The 22,524-nt window shown below is 39.0% G+C and overlaps 1 long non-coding RNA gene across 1 annotated transcript in view; it reads right to left on the bottom strand.

Annotated features, from left to right (window-relative positions):
• Positions 1-1,893, bottom strand: part of LOC129624604 (uncharacterized) — a 28,341-nt gene extending 26,448 nt beyond the window's left edge. Inside the window, exon 1 of the long non-coding RNA XR_008701057.1 lies at positions 1,731-1,893. This is a non-coding gene — a long non-coding RNA (uncharacterized LOC129624604). The remainder of the gene's footprint in view (positions 1-1,730) is intronic.
• Between the last annotated feature and the right edge of the window lie 20,631 nt (positions 1,894-22,524).

Here is a 22,524-nt window from a genome sequence, read left to right as displayed (position 1 = left end):
AAGGATGGAGGCAGTTCTTCAATGCTAATTTACATGTTGTTTATTCTCTTCTACTAGCATACTGGCTGAAGCCATACTGACATCACTTGATACAGATATTTTCATCTTTGCCTTGGTTTTGATATTTACTATTAAGCCTACTTCTTTGACTCAACAGTTACTTATTTTTTGAAATTATTACATATTTAACCAAGTTCTTGAAAATGAGGAGCACTCCATTTTTCCAATGGTTTTAACTCTCATTTACTTTTATTATTTGTTTAATATATGTTTAGTGTTTCTGCTATAGAATGAGCAAATTCAACTAATTCACCCCACAACTAGCATGCTGTTTCTAATCTGAATTCACTTTAGAACTCTGAACCTACTCTTACTTGTGGCAAGATTGATTTTTTCACTCCCTCACCTCACATATGAAGGTCATTACAAAGTTGATGAGGATAATCAAGTCATACTGGAAAGAATGTTTTGGACCGTGAATATGCAGCTGCAATGAGGAGATATTTTGGCATTCCCAGCATTATAAAAGTTAGAATGATTAATAAGAAAAAAGTATGAAATTGATCTACTGAGAATACTGTAATCCCTTCATGGTTATTAAGAGATGTGTGAAGCACATTAAAATAGATGTAGATTATTTGTTACTAAAGGCATTCATGATTCAATTTTATCACCTTTATAAATTTATCTTGCTTTTTTTGCACTTCACAAAACATTCAGAAGTTATGACTTCCATGCTTAGATCAGTGTTTTTATTTTTTTCTTTCTCTTATACATTTTATTCATCATTCTAAACAATTCATAATGAAAAATTGTTCAACTTATAAAATGTCCCCAAGATAAATTTTTTTCATTTTCTTTCTCTTTTCTCCCCCTCTTTCTTTTTTTAAAATTTATATTGGAGAACAGTGCTTTACAATGTTGTGTTAGTTTCCACACAACAGCAGTTTATACAGCAAAGTGAATCAGGTATATGTATACATATATCCCCTTTTTTTTGTATTTCCTTCCCAATTTAGGTCACCACAGAGCACTGAGTAGAGTTCCCTGTTCTATATAGTAGGCTCTCATTAATTACCTATTTTATACATGTGTGTGTATATCAATCCCAATCTCCCAATTCATCCCATCCAACCCTTTCCAAACCTTTGGTATCAATATGTTAGATAGTTTAAAATAATGCTGTATCTTAAAGAGGTTGTCTCAAAAAAACATATATTCCAAGTTGTCTAAATTATACAGCAAAATGAACACATGCTTACCTGTGTTACCTTATGACACCCTACCAGAGTATCAGTGGGTTTTTAAGGCAGTAAGTGATAAATACAAATGTCACACAAGAAAAGACAACAGCCACACATTTTTGAAAGCTTGAAAGCTAATAGACATGTATTTTAGTAATTGCCTTAGACGGGAGAAAGGTAAATGCCAAGACAGTCATAGAGAAAGTTTAGAAGCAAAATGATGTGTACTGCAAAACTCAGAAATCCTCCAGAACTGACAGTCCCAGCCATCCACAAACCTGAATATAAATCGGAGTTAAATACAGAAGGATTTTGTTGAATGCAATAGAGAAACCAATCCCTAACTGCATCCCAGATGGCTAGCCACCTTCTCTTCCCTTGTGCGAGGATGAGGCTTACCTTCTACAGAGGAGGAGTCAGAGTGATGCTAGGGTGGAGAACACAGCCCAGCTAGAACCACAAGAGCTCCCTGATATCGCCCCTTACCTGATAACAGCCTGTATCAGACCCTCCGGATAAGTGGGTGGGTAATTCTTCTCCAGGGAATCTAACCAGATTAAGAGAAAAGACCTGAAAATCACTAACAGTCAGGAGTTTAATGACCAAATAGTAGGGCCCACCAAATAGCAGATCACCCAAGAAGGTACACCAGTTGACAAGCCCATAAGTTTCTAATCAGATATTTAGTGACTCATTCCTAAATATTTATGGGCAGCCAAGTGTCCCCAGATATTTGAAGAAAACCTCTAACATGAAAGATAGATCAAACAGAAATAACAAATTTGGAGAAAACAGAGTTATGGAAGCAGAAAAAAATTGTGTGTCTGCATTTAACATGTAGTACCCCAGAGACAGGAAATCTTACTTCAGTGAAAAAAAAACCATGATGTTAAAAAATAAATAAATATCCATACACACAGAGGAAATCTTTTGGAAATTAGAATTTTCTCAGTCATGTCCAACTCTTTGCAACCCCATGGGTCGTAGCTCACCAGGCTCTTCCGTCCATGGGATTTTCCCAGCAAGAATATGAGAGTGGGTTGTCATTTCCTCTCCAGGGGATCCTCCCCACTCATGGATTAAACCCATGTTTCCTGTGTCTCCTGTATTGCAGGCAGATTCTTTACCACTGAGTCACATGGGATCCCTGTTTGAAAATTAGAACATAATGTCAGAAAAGAAGAAAAAAGCAGCTAGAAAATGTTGAAATTAACTTAAAGAAATCTCTAAGATATTAGAATAAAAAGTCAAAATGTAGAAAATTTTAAAAAAGTAGAGCCCCCACCTCACAGCTTCATTATATGAATAATATGAAAATCAGAAAGAACAGAAGAAATTACAGTAAGGAGATTACTAAGGAAATAACAAATGTTTCAAAACTGAAATTCATAGTGAAAAGTCCATGGAATGCCTAACACAAGTGGGAGAATACCCACATCAATGCATATCACTTTAGGAAGCAGAACACTGGGGCAAAACTTCCAGAGGGGAGAAAGAATGGCATCCAACCTGTCAGCAGCAACGCAAGACAAACAAACACACAGATAAATAAAACAATATCTTCAAAGTTATGAATGAATATTATTGCTATCTTATGTTTTTACAGAAGCCAAACAGTGTAAGAGTGGAATAAAGATAATTCATACTTACAAGGTATCTCAAATTTGGCTTCCCATGAGCTCTTTCTCAGGAAATTATTAGAAAATATGTCATGAATATTAGGGTGTAAATCAAGAAAAAGACAGACATAAACCTACACATAGGGAATCCAATGCAGGTGAAATACGATGGAATTTCTAGGATGATGGTGAAAGGAGAGCCCAACACAACAATAGCTATACAAAGGACCAGGAGGGTAGTAAGCCCAAAGGGGACCAACAGGAAAAAGCTCTCCTGGGACGATAGCTTCAGGAAGATAAAAGGAATAGAAATACCTAAATGTTTAAATAATTAAGACATTTACACTTTGGCAGTGGAGGTGTCACTCCACTAGTTGAGCCAGTGGAGGTGATGGAATTCCAGTGGAGCTATTCCAAATCCTGCAAGATGATGCTGTGAAAGTGCTGCACTCAACATGTCAGCACATTTGAAAAACTCAGCAGTGGCCACAAGACTGGAAAAGGTCAGTTTTCATTCCAATCCCAAAGAAAGGCAAAGACAAAGAATGCTCAAACTACCGCACAATTGCACTCATCTCACACGCTAGTAAAGTAATGCTCAAAATTCTCCAAGCCAGGCTTCAGCAATATGTGAACCGTGAACTTCCAGATGTTCAAGCTGGATTTAGAAAAGGCAGAGGAACCAGAGATCAAATTGCCAACATCCGCTGAATCATCGAAAAAGCGAGAGAGTTCCAGAAAAACATCTACTTCTGCTTTATTAACTATACCAAAGCCTTTGACTGTGTGGATCACAATAAACTGTGAAAAATTCTTAAAGAGATGGGAATACCAGACCACCTTACCAGCCTCCTGAGAAATCTGTATGCAGGTCAAGAGGTAACAGTTAGAACTGGACATAGAACAACAGACTGGTTCCAAATTGGGAAGGGAGTATGTCAAGGCTGTATGTTGTCACCCTGCTTATTTAACTTATATGCAGAGTACATCATGAGAAACGCTGGGCTGGATGAAGCACAAGCTGGAATCCAGATTTCCAGGAGAAATATAAATAACCTCAGATATGCAGATGATACCACCCTTATGGCAGAAAGGAAAGAAGAACTAAAGAGCCTTTTGATGAAAGTGAAAGAGGAGAGTGAAAAAGTTGGCTTAATACTCAACATTCAGAAAACTAAGATCATGGCATCTGGTCTCATCACTTCATGGCAAATAGATTGGGGAAAAAATTGAAACAGTGACAGACTTTATTTTTGGGGGCTCCAGAATCACTGCAGATGGTGACTGTAGCCATGAAATTAAAAGATGCTTGCTCCTTGGAAGAAAAGCTATGACCAACCTAGACAGCATATTGAAAAGCAGAGACATTACTTTGCCAACAAAGGTCCATCTAGTCAAAGCTGTGGTTTTTCCAGTAGTCATGTATGGATGTAAGAGTTGGACTATAAAGAAAGCTAAGCACCAAAGAATTGATGTGAATTGTGGTATCGGAGAAGACTCTTGGGAGTCTCTTGGACTGCAAGGACATCCAACCAGTGTATCCAAAAGGAAATCAGTCCTGAATATTCATTGGAAGGACAGAAGCTGAAACTCCAATCCTTTGGTCACCTGCTGTGAAGAACTGACTCACTAGAAAAGACCCTGATGCTGGGAAAAATTGAAGTTGGGAGGAGAGGGGACGACAAAGGATGAGATGGTTGGATGGCATCACTGACTCCATGGACATGAGTTTGAGTAGGCTTCGGGAGTTGGTGATGGACAGGGAAACCTGGCATGCTGCAGTCCATGGGGTCACAAGTTGGACACAACTGAGCGACTGAACTGACTGACTGACTGACACTCTGGCAGAGTTTGGGGATGAATCAGTGATAGATATGTAGAAAATAAAGCAAACAACATACACACACACACATCACAATTTTTAATTCAAAAAAGTATCCAAGAAAGAAAATATGAACATAATAACTTATATGGGTTACAAGAAAAATGGTTACACTCACAATAACATAAGGACTGATTATTGATCAAATAAGCAAAAATAAACATTGGACAATGTTGGAAGAAACTGAAGGAGATTGGAAATATAAAAGAATTAAATATTAATCCTTCTTTGTGGTAAGTGAATACTGCTGCTGCTGCTAAGTCACTTCAGTCGTGTCCGACTCTGTGCGACCCAATAGACGGCAGACCACCAGGCTCCGCCGTCCCTGGGATTCTCCAGGCAAGAACACTGGAGTGGGTTGCTATTTCCTTCTCCAATGCATGAAAGTGAAAAGTGAAAGTGAAGTCGCTCAGTTGTGTCCGACTCTTGAGACCCCATGGACTACAGCCTATCAGGCTCCTCTGTCCATGGGATTTTCCAGGCAAGAGTACTGGAGTAGGTTGCCACTGCCTTCTCTAGTAAGTGAATACATAATGTCTAAAATTGGAAAAATAAATTATCAAAGTAGCTTAAGAGTATTTTTTTTTTGAAATATACAGGTAAAATACGAAAGAAATGGATAAAAGATTTGAAAATGATTGGGAGAGGTTAAAAAAAAAAAAAAAGGAGAGGATATTAGATAATGTTTTCATTTAAAAAAAAAAAAAGACAAAAATCCCCAAATAAAATTTTTTAGAAAAACTGGAATGTAAATTTTTATAAAAGTTTACATTTATTTATTTATTTATTTACCAATTAGTATATTTATTTATAAAGTGGGCTTCCCTGACAGCTCAGTGGTAAAGAATCTGTTTGCAATACAGGAGACACAGGAGATGTGGGTTTGATCCCTGGGTCAGGACAATCCCCTAAAGGAGAAAATGGTAACCCCATCCAGTATTCTTTCCTGGAGAATTCCACGGACAGAGGAGCCTGGCGGGCTACAGTCCATGGGGTCGCAAAGAGTTGGTCGTGACTGGTCATTAAGAAATGAATTTTTTTTAAGAAATGAAGTGCCATATTGGAACAAGATTGGAACATATTCTGAGCTTAAAGAAAGAAGCTCTAGCTTAAAATTAACCAGGTGTGTGGCTATTGAGTATGGAGGTTGATGAAATAATGGGCAGTGATAGTAACTGAAACAGAATATATACAAAAAAGAGAAGTATGAGGTTTGGAGCAGATGGATGAATCAGCAATAATCAGCTGATGTGTGTTGAGCACTTTTATACATATCTTACAAAATGTTCTCAGAAAAGGCTCCCTTAAAGAGGCTTAGATTTTTTAAAGAGAGTCTGCATTGACCATATCACCTGTCTTTAATATAGGATGTTGTCCTAGTTTTCTCCTCAAAGCTAATTTTACCCCTGATAGGAGCTTGGTCCTACAATCGTATCCTCTTTCTGTATAAGTTTTTACTCCTTATTTTGCCTCTTAATTTATAGACTTCAAACATGCTCAGAATTGCTCTCCTATTTTATAGATTAATTAATCCAAAAAAATCCAAAAAGTCAGGCCCTCCCTTGTCAGCTCCATTAATTACTTCTGCATGTTATACTAGTTCTCCCCTTGATAACCTGGTCTTTGAAAGAATGATTTGAAATTGTCGTTTCCATTGTCTCACATTTACTTCCTCAAATGACTTAAAACAATTTACTATCCTCCCCACAGCCCAGTAAATGTTCCATAAGTGTCACTCTTCTCTAATGGGTTGCTTCAGCCTTGTTCCACTGACCTAAGTTCACTCCCTGCCATTGCTAACCTGTCTGCTACTCTCTACCTCACTTCTCTGCTGCTGCTGCTAAGTCACTTCAGTTGTGTCCAACTCTGTGCGACCCCAGAGATGGCAGCCCACCAGGCTCCCCCGTCCCTGGGATTCTCCAGGCAAGAACACTGGAGTGGGTTGCCATTTCCTTCTCCAATGCATGAAAGGGAAAAGTGAAAGTGAAGTCGCTCAGTCGTTCCCGACTCTTAGTGACCCCATGGACTTCAGCCTACCAGGCGCCTCTGTCCATGGATTTTCCAGGCAAGAGTACTGGAGTGGGGTGCCATTGCCTTCTCAGCCTCACTTCTCTAAATATCCCCTAATCTCTTCTGCTCACTCCACAATAAGTTTTTCAAACTTATTGGAGTACAATTGCTTTATAATGTTGGGTTCGTTTCTGCTATAAAACAAAGTGAATCAGCTCACTTTGTGAGGTATGTCTGTACCCCTTCCCATTTAAACCACCCTCCCAAACCCCATCCCACCTTTCTAAATCATCACAGAGCACTGAGCTGAGTTCCCAGTGTTACACAGCAGCTTCCCACTAGCTATCTGTTTTACACACGGTAGTGTGTACACATCAATGCTACTCACTCAATACTTTAACTTCTTAAAGCTTGGAATCCCTACAACTTAGTCTTCAGATGTCTCCTCTTCTCTATAGACATTCCCTAACATTCTCATCCACAACATTAGCTGAAATAGGTGCCCAGACACCTACCATACCTCCTTTATTGGAGCTCTGCAACGCTATGGACTGCAGTCCGCCAGGCTCCTCTGTCCATGGGGATTCTCCAGGGAAGAATACTGGAGTGGGTTGCCATGCCCTCCTCCAGGGGATCTTCTCGACCCAGGAATCAAACCCAGGTCTCCCAGCATTACTATCTGAACCACCTGCAAAGCCCAGGAATTGGACACACAGTTCTCCAAATCTCTATGTCCTCCTGGGTTTCCTTTTTTTTTCTTTTGAAAACCACCAGGATTCACATGGAAATAAAGGACCAAACCTGGGAATAATCTTGGTCTCCTGCTTCATCCTTAGCCCCTCTTCAGTCACTTATAATTATCTATTGTTATTCCTTGTTCTTTTACTTTTCAGGGGCCTTCTTTTATTCATTGCTGTCTTTTTTTCAGAGTCTCATCTTACCAGCACTTTTACAGACAGTGTTAATACTCTCTCCCAGGATCATTCCTCAGGTCACCCCATTTTAATTCATCTTCTACACTGCTATCTGGGTTATTTAACCTCAGATACCAAACTTGTTATTTTAGTCAATGACTTGAAACCTTTCAATAGCTTCCTGTACTTGCAGAACAAATTCCAAACCTATTATAGCACATGACCTTCCATGATTTGGTAACTTGCTACTTATCCCATCTTCTCTCCTGTTGTACTGCCCTTGCTGTCTACGCTTTAACCATAATACATTTCATCCAGCTTCTGGATCACACATCTGTACTTCCATTCAGATTGTGTCATCTGTCTGAAATTGCATTCCCCCTTCCTTCCCTGTTTCCTTGGTGGCTCAGATGGTAAAGAATCTGCCCACAATGCAGGAGACCTGAATTCAATCCCTGGGTTGTTAAGATACACTGGAGAAGGGAATGGCACCCTACTGCAGTATTCCTTGCCTGGAGAATCTCACGGACAGAGGAGCCTGGCAAACTACAGTCCATGGGGTCACAAAGAGTCAGACGTGACTGAGCAACTAACACTTCCTTCCCTACCTCCACACTCAACAGTGAATGTCTACAATTAAGGTGCTTCTTCTAAACCAACCTTCCTATGAAGCCTTATTAAACTCTCCAACTACAGTTAACCACTTCTTCATCACACCTCTGCTTATATCTCTGCATAACTATATTTTTAGCAAAAAAAAAAAAAGTTTGCATTTCTACATCAGACTGTGAGCTCCTTTCAGACAGAATTTATGTCTATTTGTTTTATAACACCAATGTTTCAGAGTTCCTAGAGGATAGTAGGTGTTTGCCCTAGGAAACTCATAAAGCTGTAACTATCCTCTATACAACCAAACAGTGGACTAGGAAAAGCCACTCTACACATTTCTTTATATGGAGGTTACTGTGCTTTGAGTTATGTGATAGTAAAGCCCAAGCACAATTGAATGGACCAATGATAAGCCATCTCTAGGTTAGACATAGAAGAAGCTGTCTCCCATGGCAGTCTGGAGAACACCAAGTAGAAAAATTGTTTTATGTTGCATTTGGAATATATAATCCAATTGCCTCTGGGTGTTATATATAAAACCAAAGCAGAAGAAGCAGCCATAGTCAAAGTAGTTAACAATGAAAGAGGAAGGAGCTTCTAAGGAATGACAAGATGATGGTATGCTGTTGGATGACAAGTGATGTTATTGATGCTGAAAGGGCTGCTATATACTATAATTTGATCAGGGTAAATGACATTCAGATTCTTCATGGAGCCTGGTTATGCTGTAGTTGAGACAGCATGGATGGCATACTTTGAATATATTCCATGATCACAGATGGTTATAGAAATTTCATAGACTGGACTTAGACTACAAAATTCAAACTTTATAGGATTTAAACTAATTTATTATCAGAGTTGCATAATTTGCACCTTAGAGGTACAACATTTATTTGATGGGGGAAAAAAAAAAAACCACCATCAAATGCCTAACGCACATATTTTGTAATAGCTCTACCTTCTATAAGGTCATATAAATCAGGCCAACATTTACTGCTCACCTTCAGACTGATTTTAAATCAGTCTTGAACTTGGGACTTTAATTCCCCAATTTCTAGTCCATATTCCCTTTCACATACACATTTAGGTCCTCTCTTTTTTCTCTAGTCCATAAATATGGGGTCCAAATACAGGTGATACATGATAAAGGAAGCCTCAGCATACCCAAAAATAAATTAATTTTTTAATCTATTTAAAAAAAAGAACCCTAGAGTCATGGAACAGTAAATGTAGAGGAGACCTTTGAAACCATCTAGTCAACATTCCTTTGTTTTACAAATTTTAAAACCAAGGCTCAAAGGCTTTGATTTACAAAATGTTAGATAGCTTCCTAAGACAAATAAATTGTGATGGACATTAGAAACAAATGGAGCAAATGTGTGAATTATCTGCACACAGGAAGTTGCTGAGTTCCTTAGCAAATGCTGGATGGCTGGCACATAAAGAGGCAATAAAGAGATAAGGAAGATTCAAAGAAATAGCTTATGAAAACTTGCAAAGGGAGAGGGAAGGCACCTCATCAGTCTCCCCCAAAGCAGACACAGAAGAAAAATCACCAGAAAAAAACAGTGTTGAAGACAAGGTCCTATAAAAACATATAAAATATATATATAATGTATAAAACATATAAAAATATAATGTGAAATATAGAGAACAAACTGCTGGTTTCCAGTGGGGTAGGGGAGAAGAAGTAAGATAGGGGCAGAGGAGAAAATAAAGGATATTCCAAATCCTGAAAGATGATGCTGTGAAAGTGCTGCACTCAATATGCCAGCACATTTGGAAAACTCAGCAGTGGCCACAGGACTGGAAAAGGTCACTTTTCATTCCAATCCCAAAGAAAGGCAATGCCAAAGAATGCTCAAAATACCGCACAATTGCACTCATCTCACACGCTAGTAAAGTAATGCTCAAAATTCTCCAAGCCAGGCTTCAGCAATATGTGAACCGTGAACTTCCTGATGTTCAAGCCGGTTTTAGAAAAGGCAGAGGAACCAGAGATCAAATTGCCAACATCTGCTGGATCATGGAAAAAGCAAGAGAGTTCCAGAAAAACATCTATTTCTGCTTCATTGACTATGCCAAAGCCTTTGACTGTGTGGATCACAATAAACTGTGGAAAATTCTGAAAGAGATGGAATACCAGACCACCTGATCTGCCTCTTGAGAAATTTGTATGCAGGTCAGGAAGCAACAGTTAAAACGGGACGTGGACCAACAAACTGGTTCCAAATAGGAAAAGGAGTTCGTCAAGGCTGTATATTGTCACCCTGTTTATTTAACTTATATGCAGAGTACATCATGAGAAATGCTGGACTGGAAGAAACACAAGCTGGAATCAAGATTGCCGGGAGAAATATCAGTAACCTCAGATATGCAGATGACACCACCCTTATGGCAGAAAGTAAAGAGGAACTAAAAAGCCCCTTGATGAAAGTGAAAGACGAGAGTGAAAAAGTTGGCTTAAAGCTCAACATTCAGAAAACGAAGATCATGGCATCTGGTCCCACCACTTCATGGGAAATAGATGGGGAAACAGTAGAAACAGTGTCAGACTTTATTTTTCTGGGCTCCAAAATCACTACAGATGGTGACTGCAGCCATGAAATTAAAAGACGCTTACTCCTTGGAAGAAAAGTTATGACCAACCTAGATAGCATATTCAAAAGCAGAGACATTACTTTGCCAACAAAGGTTCGTCTAGTCAAGGCTATGGTTTTTCCAGTGGTCATGTATGGATGTGAGAGTTTTACTGTGAAGAAGGCTGAGTGCCAAAGAATTGATGCTTTTGAACTGTGGTGTTGGAGAAGACTCCTGAGAGTCCCTTGGACTGCAAGGAGAGCCAACCAGTCCATTCTGAAGGAGATCAGCCCTGGGTGTTCTTTGGAAGGAATGATGCTAAAGCTGAAACTCCAGTACTTTGGTCGCCTCATGCGAAGAGTTGACTCATTGGAAAAGACTCTGATGCTGGGAGGGATTGGGGGCAGGAGGAGAAGGGGATGACAGAGAATGAGATGGTTGGATGGCATCACTGACTTGATGGACGTGAGTATGAGTGAACTCTGGGAGTTGGTGATGGACAGGGAGGCCTGGTGTGCTGCGATTCATGGGGTCGCAAAGAGTCGGACATGACTGAGCGACTGATGTGTGTGTGTGATGGGATTATATGAAGTCATGTGTGTGAAACTTCTGAAAATTGTAAAGCATTCTAGAATTTGAAGAATCTTTAATTCAGTAAAATAAAATAAAATGATGGATTTAATCAGCAAAAAGTGTAATGTGCAGCTGTGTATTTTCTTTTTCCATACTCCTGATTTATCTAAGTAATTATACATTTTCTAGTCAGTTCAGTCAGTCAGTTCAGTTGCACAGTCGTGTCCGACTCTTTGCGAACCCATGAATCACAGCACACCAGGCCTCCCTGTCCATCACCAACTCCCGGAGTTCACTCAGACTCACGTCCATAGCGTCAGTGATGCCATCCAGCCATCTCATCCTCTGTCATCCCCTTCTTCCTCCTGCCCCCAATCCCTCCCAGCATCAGAGTCTTTTCCAATGAGTCAATGCTTCGCATGAGGTGGCCAAAGTACTGGAGTTTCAGCTTCAGCATCAGTCCTTCCAAAGAAATCCCAGGGCTGATCTCCTTCAGAATGGACTGGTTGGCTCTCCTTGCAGTCCAAGGGACACTCAAGAGTCTTCTCCAACACCACAGTTCCAAAGCATCAATTCTTTGGCACTCAGCCTTCTTCACAGTCCAACTCTCACATCCATACATGACCACTGGAAAAACCATAGCCTTGACTAGACAGACCTTTGTTAGCAAAGTAATGTCTCTGGTTTTCAATATGCTATCTAGATTGGTCATAACTTTTCTTCCAAGGAGTAAGCGTCTTTTAATTTCATGGCTGCAGTCACCATCTGCAGTGATTCTGGAGCCCCAAAAAATAAAGTCAGCCATTGTTTCCACTGCTTACCCATCTATTTGCCATGAAGTGATGGGACCAGATGCCATGATCTTAGTTTTCTGAATGTTGAGTTTTAAGCCAACTTTTTCACTCTCCTCTTTCACTTTCATCAAGAGGGTTTTTAGTTCCTCTTTACTTTCTGCCATAAGGGTGGTGTCATCTGCATGTCTGAGGTTATTGATATTTCTCCCAGCAATCTCGATTCCAGGTTGTGCTTCTTCCAGCCCAGCATTTCTCATGATATACTCTGCATATAAGTTAAATAAGCAGGGTGAAAATATAGTCACATTAAAAAAACAGAAACTGGTAAATTAGTTTAATAATACATTTTATTTAACCCAATATATCCAAATAATACCATTTCCTGCTTAGGAGTATGGAAAAAATAAAATAAATACACAGCTGTCACATTATACTTTTTGTCGATTCAACCATTTTATTTTATTTTACTAAATGGAAGATTCTTCAAATTCTAAGAATATATGTTATTTAATCCAATATATCTGAATAATACCATTTTAGGATGTGTAAATATACCATTAAATATTTTATATTCTTGTTTTGTACTGAGTCCTCAAAACTGTTATGTACAGATATTACATAAAGCATATCCCAATTTAGACCAGTCACTTTTCAAGTGCTCAATAACTACACTTGTCTAGTGGCTACTATACCAGATGGCACAGTCTGTTTTCTCATTCAATTCTGCAGATTTTCTTATTCAATTCTTCAACATCTTTTCCTGATGTTTTTATATCTTACCATCCTGGTACAGAAGATATATGGGAAAAAGTAGACAACAAACATGAATAGTCTGCATGGGCTGGGCATTTTTATTTATGTTGTTTTATCCTAATAATTTCAATAACTATTATTCTTTTGTCTGCTTGTCCAAGGAACCTCCATGTTTTCTTTCTCTTAAAATTCCAAAGGTCAGGGTATAGCAAATTGAATAGAATTCACTCCATTATTGCAACTTTTATTCTGTTTATAGTATAAGGCAGGGAAACAATATTTGAGACCCTTAAAGTGATAAATATTGTGCTATCAGTTGCTCTGCTGTAGAAAATATGTCCAATAAGAAAAATCTATTCTTAAAAGTTGAATTATTTCAGTTGTAAAAGAGAAAACTGGTATTGTTACCCCGCTGTGCTAATTTACATTGAGATAACATGTGGATGACTGTGTCCCGCCCTTCCTGGAGAGTTTTAATTGGTATGCTCTCTGCCTTTCCCTAATGTATCTTATTTCTCCCATTATCTATACAAGAAGCAAGTGTTCTTTCACCTTGAAAACTGAAATACCTCTTCCCGATATAATCAGATGCTTTCCAACCCCTTTTAAGGGAAAGGAAATTGCTTCTCTGGCTGCCAGCCATCTTGAAGCTGAGAACATGTCTGCTGGAAAAGGTAAGGCACTCAAATGAATGACTTTCTTTTCAAAGAAGGAGAGACGGTTCCTGCAGTAATTCAGTACAGGCTGCTGTTATTTAGGTGCTAATGGAAGAAACAAAAATAGATAAATAAAACACAACTTCCCATGTGTAACTGTCAAAAGTGACAGCAAGATAGGAGGTCGTTTCCAACCAATCAAACTGTGGAATTTAGTTACTTAAAGAAACATGACCAAAATTCTATTTTGATACTTATTCTTTTCTTTTATATGTGATTAGCTCATCTACTAGAAGGACAGAAGAAAGGAAGGACAGAGGGGAGAAAGGCAGGAATCAAAACAGTGAAACCTTTAACAATGCACACATCTGCTTTAAAATGTTATGTCTTATTCACAGGTTAGTTTTTGTCCTTATGATAAAAGACCATAGATTTTGTGTAGTCTCTTGGTGTCACATTTTGCTATAACTGTCATTTAATAGTTACTTCCTTAATTTGTGGTGTTTTTCTTAGTTTCAGCAAGAATGGAGTTATGTGGGAGACACATTGTCACTCCTATACTTTCAATTTTGCTTTTTTTGATGTTATTTATTTTACTCTAAAATAGAAGGCCAAAATACACAACTCAGAATGAATAAATTAAATTCCCTTAAAATTCACCATGGTTAAATTTACATTCTCGTCTTCCCTCCATTGCTTTATACCTACAAATTTTTTTTTCCTCCATTTTATTAGTGGTTCTAGCTGGGGCTGGTCACAGGATTGTGGTTTCACAAAATTTCAGGGTGGTGGTACTCAGGAAGCCTTGATTTATAGCACCAAGGTTTCCATGCAATCCACTGACTTATACAAGGACATGCATTAAAATATCAAATTATAACAAAGCTGCTTTTCCAAAACACACTAACAGTCCCTGAACTTCATCAACCTAATCTTGAGAAATTTTCTCTGGACATATGAAGTGGAATTAATTCACTCAGTCACAGCTATTAGGCAATCAATACATTGCTTTGTGGAGAGACATCATAAAAATGCACTGGACACGGTTCCTGTCCTGAAAAACAATGTAATGTCAAGAAAAGGAAGAGACAGTTCCAGAAATCTCTTGCTGTGTTAACAATCCACTCTAAAATGTAGTGGCTGAAATCAGCAGCCATTTCATTGCTCACCATTCTGTGGGCCAGGAACTTGAACAGGATTCACAGGGGACAGCTTGGCTCTCGCTCCATACAATGTTGGCTGGGATAGATTGACTGGGACTGGAGGATCCAAGATGGCACACTTTAATATCTGGGGCTCTGTTGCTGGAAGCTATACTCCACGTAACCTTTATCTGCACTTGGCAATCTTAGTCTGCTCTCATTCTATAATTGGTAGTCTATAGTGAGCATCTTTCCAAGGTCGAAAATGGAAACTTCAAGGACTCTTAAGACTCAGAACTAGAAGTCACATAGTGTCACATCTGTTGTACACCACTGGTCACAGCAAGTCACAGGACCAGACACAGATGAAGGTGACGGGAAAGAGACTTCATCTTTTGATAAGAGTGATAAAGTCACAGCATAGGCAGCTGGTGGGATGGGAGAAATTGTAGCTACCTTTGAAAACATTGTGCCAAGTACTTGTGAAAGAAATTAGAATAAAAAACAAAGAAAAGTCAAAGTGAAAGTCACTTAGTAGTGTCCAACTCTTTGCGACCCCATGGACTATACAGTCCATGGAATTCTCCAGGCAGAATACTGGAGTGGGTAACCCTTCCCTTCTCCAGGTGATCTTCCCAACCCAGGGATTGAGCCCAGGTCTCCCACATTGCAGGTGGCTTCTTTACCAGCTCAGCCACCAGGGAAGTCCAAAAACAAAAGAATAGATACATATATCTTTTTTTCTTTTCCCTTATAATCTTCAGATTTTTGCTTTATGTATCTTTGTTGTTACATGTCTAATGCTTTATGGTGTCTATCTTCTCTGTAAATTGTACCTTTTATCATTAACAATATTCATCTTTGTTTCATTTAAAGATAAATTTAAAAAACAAGGGAATAAATACAAGTTTCACATTTATATAGATAATTATGGCACAGAAGAATTTTAAGAAACTGCTACAGTAATGAGATATACAAATCTTCTTTAATAAGAGAACATTATCCATTTTCTTATAGGCTTGAAATCATCAGGATATGTTACTATTGACAAAAAGGCCTCAAAAAAGTTGACGGTGAAGTAAGTAGGCATATACATGCTACAAGCAAAAATATCTGTTACATCAAGCCAAAGTGAGATGGTACTTTAACAACTTTCTCCACTTTTGTGGAGAAAACGCCTGCCTAGAAAGAAGGCTCAAGGCCACTATATTCATTAAAATCAGAACTTTATGACAAAAGTCTAATTTAAAAACTATATTACTTAACACACAAAATAATTTTTTAAAATTGAAAACTCCCAGTAACTCTGAATCAAAGAAAAAATAAATTCTGAATATCCCAAATAATGAGGTATAGAAGCTACCTGTCTATCAGGATTTTTTGACAAATGTAATCCTGGATTACTGGGCTATAATGTGTTTATGTTTTCTTTAGAGAAAACTTCTGGTTTCATCTCAAAGAAACAACACAAATGCTTTTGCAAAGGAAACGACATGAATAATTTGTTACTCTATTCTGAGTGTTAACTCTATGCAAATAATTTAGTTATATGAACTGTGTGAGGTTTGAGTTAACACTCAGAAAACAGAGTAGGTTTGGCAGAAAACTAAATGACCTTATGGGCCATTCTCATCTTTCCCAGTCTTGAAGCTGGGCACATGGTTTCTCACCCAAAGAACATATTTTGCAACATCCCTAAAGGCTAGAGGTGACCTTTCAGCAACAAGCAAGGGTTTAATGTATGCTCAATTCCCAGATATTCCTATAAAACAGCTGTCACAGTCCCCCTTCTTCCTTTTCAATTTTCTGCTAACTGGAGACCATGAAAATGATAGCAGCCACCTTGAACCGACAAGGTGTAGCTATGTGTGAGAATTACAGGACCACTTTCCTGCGCTGTATGTTCCCCTGCCTTTGGACTAGGGAACTAGTCAGTGTCTAGTGACACTAGTGAACTAGTGTCAGTGGGAAATAAACTCTTACATTTAGGGATCTACTGTAGCTGAAGGTTATGTTTCTACAGTAGGTTACCCTATACCTTAGCACTATCTGTGTCACCATTTTAAATATGGAGAGCAGAGAAATCAGGGTACTTAACCAAAGCAACAACTAGTAAGTTGTAAAGACTATGTGGGAAAGCGTTAATAGCTCAGTCATGTTTGACTCTTTGCAATCCCATGAACTGTAGCCCACCAGGCTCCTCTGTCCATGGGATTTCCCAGGCAAGACTACTAGAATGGATTGCCATTTCATTCTCCAGGGGGTCTTCCTGACCCAAGGGTCGAACCTGGCTGGGTCTCCTATATTGCTGGCTGATTCTTTATTGTCTGAGCCACCAAGGTCACAATATAAGGTCAGGTCCCTGGTGCTGGCCACCAAGCAATACTACTTCAGTAGCTAGAGTTTGTAAAAGCCTTTGTGCTATCACAACTGCATGATTCCAAGAAACGTCTAAAAGAATTTCAAAGAAAATTAACATTTCCAAAGGGGAGGAGGTAGTCACATTACATTTGAATGAAGCAGCAGTCCCAATTTCATTAAAAAGTCCTGCTACTCTATGGCTGATTCATGTTGAGGTTTGACAGAAAACAACAAAATTCTGTAAAGCAATTATCCTTCAATTAAAAAATAAATAAATATTAATTAATTATTTTTTAAAAGTCCTGGTACTTTTTAGAGTTAGTAATACAGAGTAAAGTAAGTTAGAAAGGGAAAAACAAATATTATATATTAACACATATATATGGAATCTAGAAAAATGGTACTGATGGACCTATCTACAGGGCAGAAATAGAGATCCAGACATAGAGAATGGATTTATGGATATAACGGGGGGAAGGAGAGGGTAGAATGAATTGACAGAGTAACACTGGGATATATACATGACCATGTGTAAAAGAGATAGCTAGTGGGAAGCCTCTGTATATCACAGGGAGCTCAGCCCAGTGCTCTGTGATGACCTGGAAGGGTGGGATGGGAGGTGGGGTGAGAGGGAGGCTCAAGAGGGAGGGGATATATGTATACTTACAGCTGATTCACATTGTTGTACAGCAGAAACTAACACAACATTGTAGAGCAATTCTCCAACTTAGAATATAACAAAAAAAAGAAAAAAATTCTTATAACACAGGTATTACATAAATTCAGAACAAAGAGGAAAAATAATTTGAAGGACGAAATACTGTTTTAAAAAATCAAATTTATCTTTTCCTCTAAAAGGAAAAAATTGAAGAGCTTGAATGAGTTGAACCACGATGCTCTTGAATGCATCACACAGAATTGCTGGCAATACTGACTATAGCTACCAACACCTATTTTATAGTGGGTACAGATCACCACTAGCTTGACCGTAAGATGAAAAAGTAACCTAGGAAGAAGGGCTTGACCCTAAGATGAAAAAGTAACCTAGGAAGAAGGGATGGCATACACAAAGCCAATAATTTAATAAAAAGCCACAAAGATAACAAGAAAATCCCCACAGTATTGTAGTCATACATAGTGACTGTAAACTGGTTTAATGGAAATAATTCTGATCTCCTACACCCAAAGAGGAGAATTATTGATGTTACATAGGAAGTGTTACAATATCTGCTTTAATCTGGAAATTTTGGCTTCATAATTCATAGGGAAAATGTGAAAGATATATAAAGATCCCAGAAAATGGACTAGTTCTATACAACTAACCTCATAGGAACTAGACCAGGAAACCAATGCCTCCCTCCCTATCTCCCCCTCAGAGATCACATCTGCATGCCTTTCTGCTTTTTCCTGCTAGTCTGCTTCATTCATCAGCCTCTCTTCCAGAGGCCCTTCCTGCTTCAGCTTGTAATTGTCTCCAAGTGAGTATTTCAGCCCCCTCTACACAATAGCGACTTTTCATCCATCATTTTGATGTATGTCCCTAAGGTTAACTGCCCTAGGCAAAGTCTGTTTCCCAATTCTAAATTCTTAAGAGACAGATCTGATTGGCTCTCTTCACTTTTTTTTGAGCCAGACTAAGCAAGTTTCTTGCCTTGCTGAAACATGGACTTGCTGCCTTGGGGTACGTGCACATCCCTGGCCCAGTAAGTATCAGCCAGATGGTCTGGTCACGTGATACATGACTATAACACACCCACTCATCAGTAAGCAAGGACCTTAGCAGCTTCCTGTGGCAGGGCTGAGGAAATAGGAGGCCACGATAAGCAAATCTAGTACAGTTCTGGTAATTCTGCTCAACTGAGAAACCATTTTCCACTCAGATAGTAATCAAGAAATGAGTCTTTCTACCAAAGGCATTAGAATGAAATAGCTTGCAATGGCTTCAGTAGGAAAGAACACAGAGGCAGCTGGCCAGAGGACACAGAATACAACAGAGCAAAACACCAGGGTGGGCACAGAACGTCGGGACAGAAAGCGGAGTTGCAGCACTAACACAGAAAGAAGGGATCTGTATCAGAGAGGAGGCATCAGTCTCACGTAAAAGAAATTTACTCTGGCCAGCTTGGGTATATACAAAGACACTGTATTGGATAGATATAGGGGAGCATTCAGGGCTAACAGAAAAACTCAGGTAGCCATCAGGTATCCTCTAGAGAGCCTAAGTTAGAAGTTCGTCCAAGTGCACTGCAGCTGGAATGGAGAGATCCAACCCATTTTACTGTATTTGTCACTCTGTCCACTACTTCAGTTCTCAGAATTCCAGGAGTGCCCACTTGGGCTTGAGGAGTTCTCGAGAAGTAAGCACCTTCAGGACTGACAAACCACCTAAAGATGGTGAGAGAATTCCCTCAGAAAGAAGCCAGATGCTATTTAAAAGTAAAGAGGGATTTCCCTCTTTAGGCAGTCTAGTGGTTGAGACTCCCTGCTTCCACTACAAGGGGGTGTGGGTTCGATTCCTGGTCGGGGAACTGAGATCCTGCATGGCGCATGGCATGGTCAAAATGTCAATAAATAAATAAACAAAACTATGTAAATGTTAAGAGGGAAGAGTTGTTGAACAGAAAATAGTGATAATAACAACAATAATACCCATTATAGAAAATACTTCTTGAGCCATAAACCATTAGTAAAAGCAGTTGGCAAGAACAGCCTCTTCAAGAACACTGTTGAAATCAAACTAGAGTATATAGACAAAAATGAAGCAGATATAGAGAGGATAGAGAGATATGTTTGTTCTATAGATATAGAGAACAACTGGCAGTTATCAGTGGGGACAGGGAGAAGGGGTAAAACAGGGACCAGGGAGTGAGAGGTACAAACTGCTAGGTTTAAGACAAGCTCAAGGATGTATTGTACAACATGGGTAATATAGGTAATATATGGTGATAACTGTGAATCAAAAGTAATCCTTAAAAACTGTATATATTTTTAAATTTTTTTAATTTTAAAATACATAAATTAAAAAAAAAAACATGGAAGTCATGGATGACCTTGACAAGGATAATTACAGTGGAATGCAGTGAGTGAAAGATTAATGAGATGCTACAGATCCTGGCTGATGACTTTTAAAACGGAAGCTACCTGTTGGAGTGAGGTTCACAGTTAGGCGGGGAAGAGCAGATCCAGTGTTCAAGTGGAGAATAGTGGTCGTAGGTGGAAGACCAAGCAGTTTATCCATTGCAGTTGGAGGAAGGGCAGAAGAGCCCATTTTAAGTAGGTTAGCAGAAGTAACCAGAGGTGTGGAAGCTTGTTTTTCATTGAAATAGAAAGAAAGCGTCTTCTAATTTCATGGCTGCTGTCACATCTGCAGTGATTTTGAAGCCCCAAAAAATGAAGTCTGTTACTATTTCCATTGTTTCCCCATCTATTTGCCATGAAGTGATGGGGCAGAATGCCATGATCTCAGTTTTATAAATGTTGAGTTTAAGCCAGCTTTTTCACTCTCCTCTTTCACCTTAATCAAGAGGCTCTCTAGATCCTCTTCACATTCTGCCATGAGGGTGGTATCATCTACATATCTGAGGTTATTGATATTTCTCCCCACAATCTTGATTCCAGCTTGTGCTTCATTCAGCCTGGCATTTCTCATGACGTACTCTGCATAGAAGTTAAATACTCAAGGTGACAATACACAGCCTTGATGTACTCCTTTCCCAATTTGGAACCAGTCCATTGTACCATGTCTGGTTCTAACAGTTGCTTCTTGATCTGAAGACAGGTTTCTCAGGAGGCAGATCAGGAGGTCTGGTATTCCTATCGCTTTAAGAATTTTCCATAGTTTGCTGTGATCCACATAGTCAAAGGCTTTAATATAGTCAATGAAGCAGAAATAGATATTTTTCTGGAATTCTCTTGCTTTTTCTATGATCCAACAGATGTTGGCAATTTGATCTCTGGTTCCTCTGCCTTTTCTAAATTCGAAAAGATGCTTTCTCCTTGGAAGAAAAGCTATGACAAACCTAGACAGCATATTAAAAACCAGAGACATTATTTTGCCAACAAAGTTCTGTATAGTCAAGGCTATGGTTTTGCCAGTAGTCATGTATGGATGTGAGAGATGGACCATTAAGAAGGCTGAGCACCAAAGAATTGATGCTTTCAAACTGTGGTGATAGAGAACTCTTCAGAGTCCCTCGGACAGCAGGGAGATCAAATGAGTTACTCCTAAAGGAAATCAACCCTGAATATTCATTGGAGGGATGATGCTGAAATTGAAATTCCATCCTTCAGCCACCTAATGTGAAGAGCCAACTCACTGGAAAAGACTCTGAAGCTGGGAAAGATTGAAGGCAGGAATAGAAGCGGATGACAGAGGGTGAGATGATTGGATGCCATCAATGACTCAATGGATATGAGTTTGAGCAAATTCTGGGAGATGGTGAAGGACAGGTAAGCCTGGCATGCTGTACTCCATGGGGTCACAAATAGTCGGACACAACTGAGTGACTGAACAACAACAAAAAAGAAAGCAAAGTCATTATCAGCTGAGAAGTGGAGAATAGAGAGGTCTTGGAGACAAAAGGAGAAAGAAGAACATACAAAATAGTTACCTAGGTGAGCAGGAAGGTGAATTACCTAGGAAATTATAATAGGATCATTTGACCTGACAAAGGTGCACTTGATTTGCAAAACTGAGGTCCTAAAGTGAGATCAGGCACCTGGCCTCTATGCTTTTCCTCCATCTGTGCTTCTTTGCACAGGGGCAGATGAAGAGTCAGTGCAATTTTTTTTAAGATTATTTTTTAGAATTTTATTTTTTTTCAAACTTTTTATTTTTTATTAGGGTATAACAATGTTGTGATACAGTTTCAGGGGAACAGTGAAGGAACTCAGCCATTCATAGACATGTATTCATTCTCCCCCAAACTCCCCTCCCTTCCAGGCTGACCCATAACATTCAGCAGAGTTCCTTGTTCTATACAGTAGGTTTTGTTGGTTATCCATTTTAAATATAGCAGTGTGTACAAAAAGAGAGACTAGAGATCTCTTCAAGAAAATTAGAGATACCAAGGGAACATTTCACGCAAAGATGGGCTCGATAAAGGACAGAAATGTTATGGAACTAACAGAAGCAGAAGATATTAAGAAGAGGTGGCAAGAATACACAGAAGAATTGCACAAAAAAGATCTTCAAGACTAAGATAATCACGATGGTATGATCACTCACCTAGAGCCAGACATCCCAGAATGTGAAGTCAAGTGAACTTTAGAAAGCATCACTATGAACAAAGCTAGTGGAGGTGATAGAATTCCAGTTGAGCTATTAGTCCATGGGGTCACAAAGAGTTGGACACGAGTGAGAGACTTTCACTTCACTTCTAACCATT

Source organism: Bubalus kerabau, chromosome 12 (assembly GCF_029407905.1).
Source record: "Bubalus kerabau isolate K-KA32 ecotype Philippines breed swamp buffalo chromosome 12, PCC_UOA_SB_1v2, whole genome shotgun sequence".
NCBI classification, from domain to species: Eukaryota; Metazoa; Chordata; class Mammalia; order Artiodactyla; family Bovidae; genus Bubalus; species Bubalus kerabau.
This window is presented reverse-complemented; position numbering and strand designations above follow the sequence as displayed.